Below are 12992 nucleotides of genomic sequence, written 5' to 3' on the forward strand. Positions count from 1 at the left end.
ATAATTCAACTTCTTCCTTTTCTATCTTTATTCTTTTTATTTATCTCCCTTGTCTGATTGTCCTGCTTAATATGCCCAGTATTATATTGTATAGGAATGGTGAGAGTGGACATCCTTGTCTTGTTCCTTATTTTAGAATGAAAGCTTTTAGTTTTGTCCACTTAGTATAATGTTGGCTATTGTTTTGTCATAGATGGCCTTTATCAGATTGTGGTCGTTACCATCTATCCTGAATTCTTGTAAGGTTTTTATCATGAACAAGTGTTGGACTTTATCAAAAGTTTTTCTACATCTATTGAGATGATCATGTGATTTTTTTGACTTTATTGATGCAGTGTATCACATTTATTGATTTGCATATGTTAAGCCATCCCGTCATTCCTGTGATGAATCTCACTTGGTCGTGGTGTATAATCTTGGTGATCTGTTGCATTGTTTGCCAATATCTTGAGAATTTCTGCATCTATGTTCATTAGAGAAATTGGCCTGTAGTTCTCTTTTTTGGTTGGACCTTTCTCTGGTTTTGGTATTAGAGTAGTACTAGCTTCCAGGAATGAGTTAGGGAGAATTGCTTCACTTTCAATTTTGTTGATGAGTTTGAGTTGTGTTAGCATTACGTCTTCTTTGAATTTCTTGTAGAATTCTACAGTGAATCCATCTGCAGCTGGGCTTTTCTTTGTCAGTAAGCTTTTAATTACTTTTTCAATTTCACTAATTGAAATTGGGTTTTTCAATAGTTTACATCTTGATTCAGCTTTGGTAATTGATATGTTTCTAGAAATCAGTCCATTTCTTCTACATTATCAATCCAATGAGAATAAAGATTTTCAAGGTAGGTATTCATGATCTTTTGCATTTCCATGGCATCTGTAGTAAATTTCTCTGAAATTAAATTTGAAAGTCAGGAGAACTTCAGTAAACGGCGTCAAGCCATAAATTTAAATAATCAACCTAAGCAACCTAGACTGACATGTCCTGTGACACTATTGTTCCAAAATGGTGGAGAAATAAGATTCTTACTTGAGAAGAAATTACATGAGATGGTACTCAGGGCTGCCAGCCAATGCCAGAAAACATTAGAAATAGACATTGAAGACAACAATGAGACTTTATCAAATGGCTTGCATACATCTGGTAGGGCTAACAGTTAAGTACAAGGTATGGAATCAGCAATAAAATACAGAAATGATGAGAACAAGTCAAAACTTTCCAGTATTTGCTTTCATTATGAAAGTTCTCCATTCATCAACAAAATGCAACAGATAAGATGACTGGGTCAAGAAACAAAGTTAAACAGTGTGAATTATACAATATTCACTTTCAACCAAAAAGGGAATTCACAGAATAAAAATCAAAGGATTGGAAAACTGTATTCCATGCCACAAGAAGCTGATAAATGAAGGTATAGCCATGCTGTACTCAGGTGAAATACAAAAACCTAAAACTGATTAAAAGGTACAAAGTTTGTCACTAGTACTGGCTGAAGGTATCATTCAAAGGGAAAGCTAACAATTATTAACATATGTGCTGATCAACATTGCAACCAAACTCATTAGTAATAGTACTTCACAGGAAATATCACATATACATAAACACAATTTAGTGGGGACATTTATGACACCATTATCACAATATATGGATCTATTAGACAAAACTTGAGAAAGAAATATCAGAGTGGAAGAAAACTTTCAAATAAATGAGTTTAATATATATCTACAGAATTCTCCACCCACCAACCACAGAATACACATTATTTTCAACTGCATGTGAGACTTTCTCGAAAGTAAACTACATAATAGCCAAGAGAGCAAGTTTAAACATAAAAGAAGTGAAATTATTCCATGCATATTATTATCTCACAGCACAACAAAATTAGAAACTAATAAGAAAAGAAAACACAGAAGTGATGCAAATCCAAGGCAACTAAACATTACCCTTTTAAGTAAACAACGCTGGAAATGAAAGAAATAAAGGAATAGGTATGACAGGCTCTATAACCAAATGATACTGCTGATACAGTATAGCAGAATTTGTGAAACACAATTAACTATTTAAGAAGGAAATGTATAGTAAGACTTCCAAAATCACAAAAAGAGACTCAGTACACACATAAAAGTGACCTATTTTCCTTGTATTTATTTTCCATTTGTATTTATTCTTCTGAGAAGTGTATATTTATCTCAGATGCCCAGTCTTAGTTTGGGTCTTTGAATTTGGGATGCCTGAAATTTTTTTCAATATTTTAGGTCTTTTTTTCCCAAAGCATGTCAATAAAGGGGCAATAATGCTCTTTGTCATTCTTTAATCATTCACCCAGAGCACAACATCTACCTTCAACTGTCTGAACAATGCCAGTTTAAATCTTTCTCTTCAGTGAACAACCTTTCAATTTTTTTGTATATTCTAGTTACTGCACCTTTGTCTGAGGGACAAATGGCTCTAATTTTTCCTATTCTGTGGTTCGTCTTTTCACAGTGTTGATGATTTGTTTTACAAAAGCTTTTTAGGCAGGGGAGATCCCATTTGTTGATTCATTGAAGGTTGAAACTTTGAGGATATAAGTGTAGTGTTTCGTATATCTTCAAAATTTCAACTTTCATATTAACAACCACTTTGAAGACAGTATACACAATATATTAACCATTGTTAACACTGTTATTCTATTTTGAAATTCTGCATCAGAGTTGTTTTCTGGTTTTAAAATTACAAAAATTAAAAATTAAAAAAGAATTTCTATCTATTTTCCTTTTGGTAGATTTACTGTTTCTGTTTTAATATTTAGATCCTTGGTCAATTTTGAGTTTGATGCAAGGTGGTAGGCATGGGTCTATACTCAGTCTGACATATGGAAAGCCAGTAGCTCTAGCATCACTCATTAAAGACACACACACACACACACACACACACACACACACACACATTATATTATATGTATAAGTGTATATGTATATATATACACACAAAAATATATATGCATATATAGTTATACTGGAAGTTTCTCTGAGTTCATTGAAAAGAAAGGTTTATACTAATAGTATTTGGACTGTAACTCATGTATATCCTATACATCATGTGTGACTACTCTAATGATAACAATATGCAACATATTAATTATCAGTACTCTCCTCTTATCTTGATTTGAAATTCTGCTTTACATTTCTCATCTTTTAAAATAAATGCTTTGATGGCACAATGAAAAAACACAGTACCAACCCAAATCTAGTAGAATGAATGTGTGAAGATCAAAATGGAATTCAGTGAAATTTAGATGATAAAAATAGTAAGAATCAATGAATGAAAGAGTTCGATCTTTGAAAGCATAACAAAGATAGACCAATTTCTAGCCAATGTAACTAACAAAATGAGAGAAAAGATCCAAAACAATCAAGTACAAATGAAAAAGCTGAAGTTACAATGGACATTGCTAAAATATAACATATTGTGAATGGCTACATCAGAAGCATGTACACCAATAAATTGCAGTATTCAGAAGCAATCAATGGATTCCTGGGTATTTGGGAAATCTCAAAATTGAAACAAGAATACTTAAAACTCTGAATAATCTCAATGAAGTTGAGACAATGAGTTGAAGCAGTGATGAAAAACTTACCAATGAAAAAATGCTCAAATCTGAATGAGATAACTGTGAATTTTACAAAATTCTCAGTGAAGCTTTAACTCTATTACTCCTCAAGACTTTCTACAAAGTTGAAAGGAAGTAGTATTTGCAAAATCACTCCTGGTACCTATGACTACTTTGATTCCAAAACCATAGAAAAATTCAAATGAAAAGTAAACCACAGACAAATTTCATTGATTAATATGAATACAAATATCCTCACATAGATATTTGAAATAATTTAATGCACGGACTCATGAAAAAGATCACCAAATATTATCACCAAGTGTGCCTCATCACGGAGATGCAAGAATCATGTGTCAAATCATGCACATCAATTAATTCCATGCATCTGTTGAGATGATCACATTTTTTTTTGTCTTTTTCATTTTTATCGGTACCAGGGATCAAACTCACGACTGCCTGCTTGCAAGGCAGGTGCTTATGCAGTTGAGCTAAATCCCCAACCCCAATCACATGGTTTTTATTCTGATTCTTTTCCTTTTGATTTATTAAATTTATTGTTGATCCACCCTTACATTTCTGGGATTAAGACTACATGGTCACGATGTATAGGTGATCTTATTGATGATTGGTTGCCTTCTATTTCCATAATCTATATAATATATTTGCATCCATGATAATTTAAGAGAGTGGTATATGGTTCTCTTTTGTTTGAGTCATTATCAGCATTTAGATCCAAGGTAATGCTAGTTATCAGGAGTAAGTTTAGGGGCACTACTTCCCTTTCAGTTTTATTGAAAAGCTTGAGTAGAATTAGTATTAGAATGCCCCTGAACTTTTTATGCATTTCAGGAGTTAATCCATGTTGACCAGGACTTTATTGAGTCAGTACTTTTTAAAATTTACTTCTGTTTCCATTTGATTGCTTGTTATTTGATTATTCAGAGTTTTAAATGTTTGTGCTTAATAAATATCCAGAAATCTATCAATTTTTCCTGAATTCTATACTGGGCACACAAGTTTGTGAAGTAATTATTTATACTCTATTTAGATGAGTCTGAGTTTGTGCTCCTGACTTCAGCCAATGCTCTGTGACAGTTTGAGTTTATGCTGTTTCCTGTCTCAGTTGCCCTGGAATCAGCTGGTGAGAGGATTCTGTAGTCCCACTCCTCCCTTTTTCCATTGTCCTGGGATGTCTAAGCTGGAAAGAGGAGTGTGACTTCCCACTTTTTTCTTCTGTTGCCCTAGAGCTGTTTGGCTGGCAAGATGAATGTAGTTAAGTTCCTCCTTTCTTCCACTGATACGGGACAAAAAAGCAAGAGAATCTGGATATTTGAATTTCTCTCCCTCCACTGGTATGACTCAGAGCTCTGGTACCTGTGGGAATGACAGTGAAATAGTTAGAGCCCTGGTTAAGGCTCACATAATGAATAGGCAGATCCAGAGGTGGAAATATCCCACCCAACATTAGCAATGCGAGCCAACAGGGGGTACTTACATTTTCTTTTAGTTGTATTTTACTTTTTTCTCTTCCTCTCTTTCATAAACTGTCTCATTTGAATTTGTGATACTTTTATATGAGTAAACATCGTGTCTTGTCTTTCTGGATTATCTAAAAACTCCCAGACCTTATTTTCTGATCTTTTCTTCTTGTGTTTTGCAATTACCCAACATTTGGATGATCATCATCCAAGTATCCCCTCTAACCTTGCTCCTACTCAGTTTAGTAGACATTCATCACTGCATCCTGCCACCTGTCCTCCTCAACGCCCCCCACAGTAGGCTAATAATCATTCTACTAATGGAAAATATTTCATATAAATTCCTGGTATAAATTGGGATATATTATATTTCTTTAGACCTTCCCCGTACAGTTGTAGGTATCAGTCCAAGTTACTACAGTTTGTCAGTGAACAGGCCATCCATGAGTCTGTTATTTATTGCCAACTGAGCTATTTAAACTAGGATGCTTCACATGCTACAAGCAATTTTCCTTCCTGTGTATGACAACACTGGGATTGTAATTGGTCTTAAATATCTCCATAATCCAGTACAAGAGGAACTGGACCTAAGTCAAATAGATAATAACCCCTCAGGCTTAGTATAATGAGTAGATAGGTCCTTGGAATAGATACAAAGACCAAGGAAAAACTACATCTAGAAAGCATTTGGAAGAACAGATATATTCTTAGAAAGCTTTAACACCCAGTGAAGAGGCTATCTAAAATACAATTTGCATAAGTATCAACACAGAAAAAAACATACCACAACATAAAAAATTACAAGACAAAAATGCAAGTGCAATCCCAAATGTCCAGCCTACCCAGGACAAGTACAAAGCACAAAGAGATAAAGAAAAATGGAAGTCAAAAACTTAACTTTCTGAAAGGGTAAGAGAAGAAGTGAAAATGCAAATGGAAGAGAACACAAAAAAAAAAATCTCTAAGCTGCAAAAAGAAAATGACTTGTGGCCCCTTCAGGGGGAGAACCACCAGCGGCTTCTGAGATCTGTGCCTTGTTGGAACTTAGGACCCTGGGAAACCAAGCAAGCGCTCCCCTCCTTGGTAAGTGGCTGTGTTATGGCAGGTTGCGGTCCCACCTGGGGCAGAACCACCAGCACCTCCTGAGATCCATTCCATGTTGGAACTTAAGACACTGGGAAACAAAGCAAGCAGCCTGCCTCCTGCTGAACAGCAGTGAGCCTACTGGTGCACAGGCTGAGACTCAATCATCTCACTTCCCCTATACCCCCTCTCCTGCCCCTCGTTAGCAAATAGGAACCAGAGATCTGAGCATCTCTTGGGAGACTGACCATAGCAAATAAGGAGGATTTCCTTCCACCATCCCTTTGAAGGCAAATACTTTTATTACTGTTTTTGCTTTATTTTGATTATTGATACTGCTCTATTCAATATTCTGTTTTCATAAGTTCTATAATGTTCTGTATTTCATTTTGCTTTGATATACATGATTAAATGTATAAATATTATGAAAATAAGGAGATATACTGTCATACCTATTACTGTTATCCTGGTAATCTGCTGTGAAGTTCTGTACCAACTTCATTATACTGTCTCAAATGGCTTTATTCTGTCTTGTTCTGTTGTATTTTACTTCTTTCAAAATAAAAAAGAGAAAATGACAGCAATATAAAAGATGTTATAGAAGAAAGAGATAAACAAATAGAGGAGCACAGGAAAATGATGGACACCAAGAATTCCAAACACAGACAGAAATGGAATTATTTACAGAGGTCCATATGGAAATTCAGGAGATCTGAAACTCCACTGAAAGAATATGCAGGAGATTGAATGAAGGCTATGTTAGAATACCAAATCTAGAATACAAGATCACAAGTAGTTAACAGAGAGAAAAGTATCTTAAGAATTCCAAAAGACCATGAAAAGTCAATTCAACACCTATGGGATGAAGCAAAGAAGAACAATGTAAAGATGACTAGAAGCAATGACAAAGCTGAAGTCAGCAGAAAAGCAATTAAAAGAAAAACTTCTTCACAGAAACAATGGTAGAAAACTTCTCAAACATGAATAAAGAATTTGACATACAAATAAATGAAGCATTTAGAACTCTAAATAGTCAAAACCAATATAAATCTACACTTCCATATAATCAAGGTTTCAGAAATTGAGCACCATAAAAATCATTAAAAGCCATCAGAGAAAAGAAATGTACTGCCTATAAAGGAAGGCCCATCTGAATCACAGCAGACTTTTCAACATGAGTCTTCAAATCAAGCAGAACTTGGAGTGAGGTACTGCAAGCACTGGAGAGAACAATATTCAACCCAGAATTTGTATCCCACAATACTCTTTCCAAATAATGGAGAAAGAATATGCTTCCTTGAGAAAGAATGACTAAAGTAATTAATGACCATAGTAACTAATAATCACAGAATGCTCTGAAAGATGTATGAGAAAGAATCTATGAAGACCACAAACACAACAAACCCAATAGAAATAAGCCAAAAGTCATTGCAAGCAGCTCAGCAAATGAAAAAACAGGGAAAAAAACAGCAGGAAAACCACATGGAAAAGAAAAGCCAATACATTTCAGTTATAACCATCAATGTAAATCATAAGTGGTCTCAATTCACTAATTAAACTAAACATAATGGGAAAATGGAACAAGAAGTAGGACCCAACACTATACTGCATTCAAGAAACCCATTTAATTTAAAAAGAAATTCATGGTCAAAGGATTGAAAAAAAACTGCCCTTGCCACAGGAACCCAGAAAGAAGCAAATGTAACTACTGCATTTTAAGACAATGAAAACTTTAAGCCAAAATTGATCAAAAGACACAAAGAAGGTCACTACATTCTATTTAGGGAAAACTCCAAAAAGAAGAGATAACAATCATAAATATATATGAACCAAACATGAGTGAACCCAACTTCATAAAATAAATATTGACAGACATGAAAAATGAAATAAACACTAACACAATTGTAGTGGGGGAGCTTAATATCCTGCTCTCACAAACAATTAGACTTAAAATCAATAAATAAATATTGTATACTTCTCACCAGGCCTGTGAACAAATGGAGTTAGCATAGTGTCCCACCCTAAAACATCACAATACATATTTTCAGTTGAATATGGGATGTTCTCCAAACTAGACTGCAAATTAGTCAATGAACCATGCTTCCATTAATGCACAGCAATTAAAGTGCTCCAGTGTATATTATCTGAGCATAGTGTTGTAGTGAAATTTGGTAAAAATTACAAAAGAAATCACAGAAATTACATAAAACTTGGAAATTATAAATTACCCTCAAGAACAAACAATGGATCAGATGCAAACTTATAGAAGAAATTAAACAGTGTCTATAATTGAGCAGTATTATTACTACAACATATTAGAAATTATGGGACACAATCAAAGTCCTATAAAGAAAAATATAGCAATGAATATCACATCAGAAAAAGAGAATGAGTTCAAAAAACTACACTATGTTGAACATCATGATTCTAGACAAAGAATAAAAAATCAAACTGAAAGCTCCTATGTGGCAGGAAATTATCAAATAAGAGCAGAAATTAACAGAATTTAAAGTAAGAAAACAAACAATCAATAAATTTGAGTTGGTTTTTAAAACAGATTAAGTAAAATTGAACTACACCTAGTCAAAGTAATCAAAAAAAGGAAAGATTGATATTGAAACCGTTAGGAATGAAAAGGCTGAAATCAAAATGGATACTGTGGAAATCATCAATATCTAGTTAGAAAATCTTTACATTAATAGAATGGAAAACATGAAAGAAATGGACAGATTCACAGATATATAAGAATTGCAAAAATTAAATAAAGTTTAAAATTTCTAAATAACTTTCATTCCTGATCAATTCCCTATTGAATTCTACAGAAATATCAAAAAGAACTAATGCCTGTAATGCTGAAACTCTTTAGGGAAATGAAAGGGATCAATACGTCCAAAATCATTTCTGAAAGCAAATGTTACCCTGATACTAAAGCCAGAGAAAGAGCCAATCATAAAAGAAAACTGAAGACTAATCTCCCTCATGAACATAGATGCAAAAATACACAATAAGATACTGGCAAACAAATGCAGCAACTGATTCAGAACATTAAGCATCATGACCAAATAGGATTCATCCCAGTGATGAAAGGATGGTTCAACATATGTAAATAAATCAGTATATCGTGCCATATTAACAAAGCCAAAAACACCCACATGATTTTCTTAGTAGATGCAGAAAAACATTTGCCAAATTTCAACACCAAGTCATGATGAAAAAACACCACAGAAAATTAGACAGATGGTCTTTATCTCAATCTGATAAAAGCTGTCTTTTATTAAACCAACATGACATGCTACTACACTGCCAAAAACTGAAAGCTTTTAATCTAAAACCAGGAACAAGACAAGGATATCCACTATCACTAATCCTATTCAGTATAGTTCTAGAAAGACTTGCCAGAGAACTTAGACAAGAGAAAGAAATTGGATAAGGACAGGAAATGAGGACTTTACGTTATCATTATTCACAGATGACATGCTATTTTACATATGAGACCACCAAAAGTCTTGTAGAGCTAATAATTAAATACAGTACTGTATCTGGATACAAAGTCAACACTGAAAAATCAATAGTATTCCTGTGCACAAACAACAAGCTCACTGCAAGGGAAATTAGAAAAACCACATTCTTCACAATAACATTCAAAAATGACTTAGGAATCAGTCTAACAATGAAAGTAACAAATCTACATATTGAAAATTATAATATTCTACAAAGGAGATCCAAAAAGATATCATAAATAGAAAAGATAGCCCTTGCTAACGGATAGGAAAGACCAAAAAAATTGAAAATGGCCATAATCCCCAAATTTTTATACAGATTTAATGCAATGCTTATCAGAACACCACTATCATAACTCATAGAACTAAAGAAAACATTCCTGAAATTTATTTGGAGCCAGTATAGACCTAGAATAGCTCAGCAAAAAAGATAAGGAAGAGACATCAAATTCTGACTTGAAATTATACTTAAAAGCTACATGATAAAATCAGCAGGACTTGCAAGAAAACAGACCTGAGGATCAGTGGAATAAATTCGAAAATGTAGAAATAACTACAAATACTTTCACTGATTTTATTTTTGACAAAGTAGACAAACACACTCATTGTAAGAAAGATAGCCTCTTCAATACATGGTACTTCAAAAAGTTGCTTTCTATATGCTAAATACTACAATTAGAGCCATGTCTCTACCATGCTCTAAAGTAAAAGTGGATCAAATATCTAAATATTAAGACACAAACACTAAATCTGATAGAAAAGAGAATAGGCAGAACCTCTAAATACATAGGTGAAGGCAAAGATTTCATGAATAAAACCTAATTACATGAGAAGTAATGTAAGAATATATTATAAGTGGCATATATTATAATATATAATGTATTATATTAATAACTGGTATATCATCCTATTAAAAAGTTTCACAAAGCATACTAATCAATCAAGTGAAAAGACAATTCCCAATTTAAGATATCTAGCCAAATGTATTTCAGACAATGTAATTATATCTAGAATTAGCCAAATGTCTTTAAGACAACGTATTTGTATCTAGAACATGTAAATAAATGAAAAATAGTCAGATTCCTCTCATAATCAAAGATCCAAACCAAAAATGTACATCTTTAAGTAATATGCCTTTTAGAAGAAGAAATACAAATGTCCAATAAATATGGGAAAAACATTCAATATCAATGATGATTCAAGAGATGCTACTGTGAATACTGAAACCCATCCCCCCAGAAAAAATGACTACCATCAAGAACAAAACCAAAAACAAATGATGACAAGGATCTGGGGAAAAGGGTACCCTGCTTCACTATTATTGGGTGTATAGACGGAAGCAACCATTGTGAAAATCAGTGTGGCAGTTTCTCAAAAATTAGAATGATATGCCTCATTTGACAAATCTATTTCCCTACTCACTGCTCAGGAGAATTAAAATCACACCACATTGATATATGTGTACTCATGAATATAGCAGCACAATTTGCTATAGCTAAACCTTGGAAACAAACCAAATGCTCATCAACTGAAGAATGGTTAAAAAGAATCTGTGGAGTTTTCTAATATAATGGAGTACTGCTCAGTCATAAAGAAATATAAACTTGAGGCATTTATAAGTTAATGGATGCGGTGTGAGACAATACTTTTAACTGAAATGAATCAGATTCACCTGTGGTAAAATCATGTTATTTCCATGGTGTGAAAAACTGAATGAGTAAATAAGATAAAAAATGTACAATAGATATTGCAAAATGGGATGAATTTTTTAAAAGGAAAGATAAACTAGGATGTAGAAGGAAGACAAGGATAGGAAAAAGAATAAAAATCCTAAAAACAAGCTAATTATTTTACTAGTTTTTCTTAGTTCATAGAAAAGAAAAATTTGTGCTACTATCATTTGGAGAATTTTTATACTCACTTCTTTTACTTGGGATAAGTAATTCAAAAATGATGATACACACAGTATCTACTATTTTGTTATGACATTTGGTTTTAGTTTTCCATAAAATAAAAAGTTAAGAGAAATTCAAGATCTAAATGAAACTAGAAGAAGCATAAAATAGCCAAAGCCATTCTGGGCAACAAGGTCAAGGGTGGAAGCATTAAAATCCAAATTTTAAATTACCCTAAAAAGTTATAGTGCTACAAATGGCATATGATTGCCACAAAAAGCAGACATATTGGCTAACGATGTAGGATAGTGGATGCAGAAATAAACACGCATCTTTAGCTGTTTGATTTTGACAATAGTTCCAATATTGTACACTGGAGAAAGCCTTTTAAATGAATGGTGCTAGGAAAACTGGTTAACCACATGCAGAAGAATAAATCTTCATCCTTATTTCTCACCCTGAACTAAAATCAAATCAAAATACATCATGGACATAGACGTAATCACAAAAACTGTACTGGACAAAAATATGGTAGAACTCAAAGGCATAAGAAAATACTTGAACAGAATTTGAACAGAACTCCAAGTGCGCAATAAATGATACCAAAAATCAACAAATAGAATTATAACAAGTTAAAAACTTCTGCATACCGAAGGAAACAATGAGAATGGAAAATATTTTTGCTACCTAGATCTCAGGGGACTAATAGCTGGAATATAAAAATGAATCACAGCATTAGAACCCAAAAATCAAAGATGTAGTCCAAAAATGGGCAATTAAAATGGCTACACACCTCAGAAAATGATGCTGTTGATATCATGTTAATTTCTGATTGCTTTCAGATTTGGAAACACACAGCCTGAAAAAATCTTTGCTGGTTGGGAGTGAGCTGTAAATGAAGACAACATTCAGGGACCTGGCCTATCTGTCATGTTTTTGAGTATTGTCTGGCTGGGTAAGACAAAAGTAATTCCTGATGCTATTATCAAAAATATCCAGGTAAACTCCTACACCCACGACAATAAGCCATTTGCAGGAATATGTAGCTTTGCTAGGTTTCTAGCAAAAATTCATGTGACACCTGGCTATACTCTGTACCCTTTATACTAAATAAATGTTGATGAAGGGTGCAATGAGAGACTGGACAGATGCAGCAAAAGCTGCTTTTTAGTACTTAAAAAGGCATTTTCACAAGTACGAGCATTCTAAGTCATTAACCATACTCTGCAATTTACCTTAACAGTGATTGTTATGGCAAAAATGGGAGGTGGAAGTGCCCTGTTAGGTTTTGTTCACAGTTGTGGAAGGGAGCTAAAAACTGGTATTCTCTGATTGAGAAACAGCAGGCAACATTTGATCCTGCTTTCAATGCCTGTGCAGGTGTCATGGGATGACAGTAGAAATGCTGAAAAAATAATCAATAGAGATTTGGGAATCAAAACAGATATCC

Source organism: Cavia porcellus, unplaced genomic scaffold, assembly GCF_034190915.1.
Source record: "Cavia porcellus strain 051 isolate PalLab524CR breed Dunkin Hartley unplaced genomic scaffold, mCavPor4.1 scaffold_27, whole genome shotgun sequence".
NCBI lineage: Eukaryota > Metazoa > Chordata > Mammalia > Rodentia > Caviidae > Cavia > Cavia porcellus.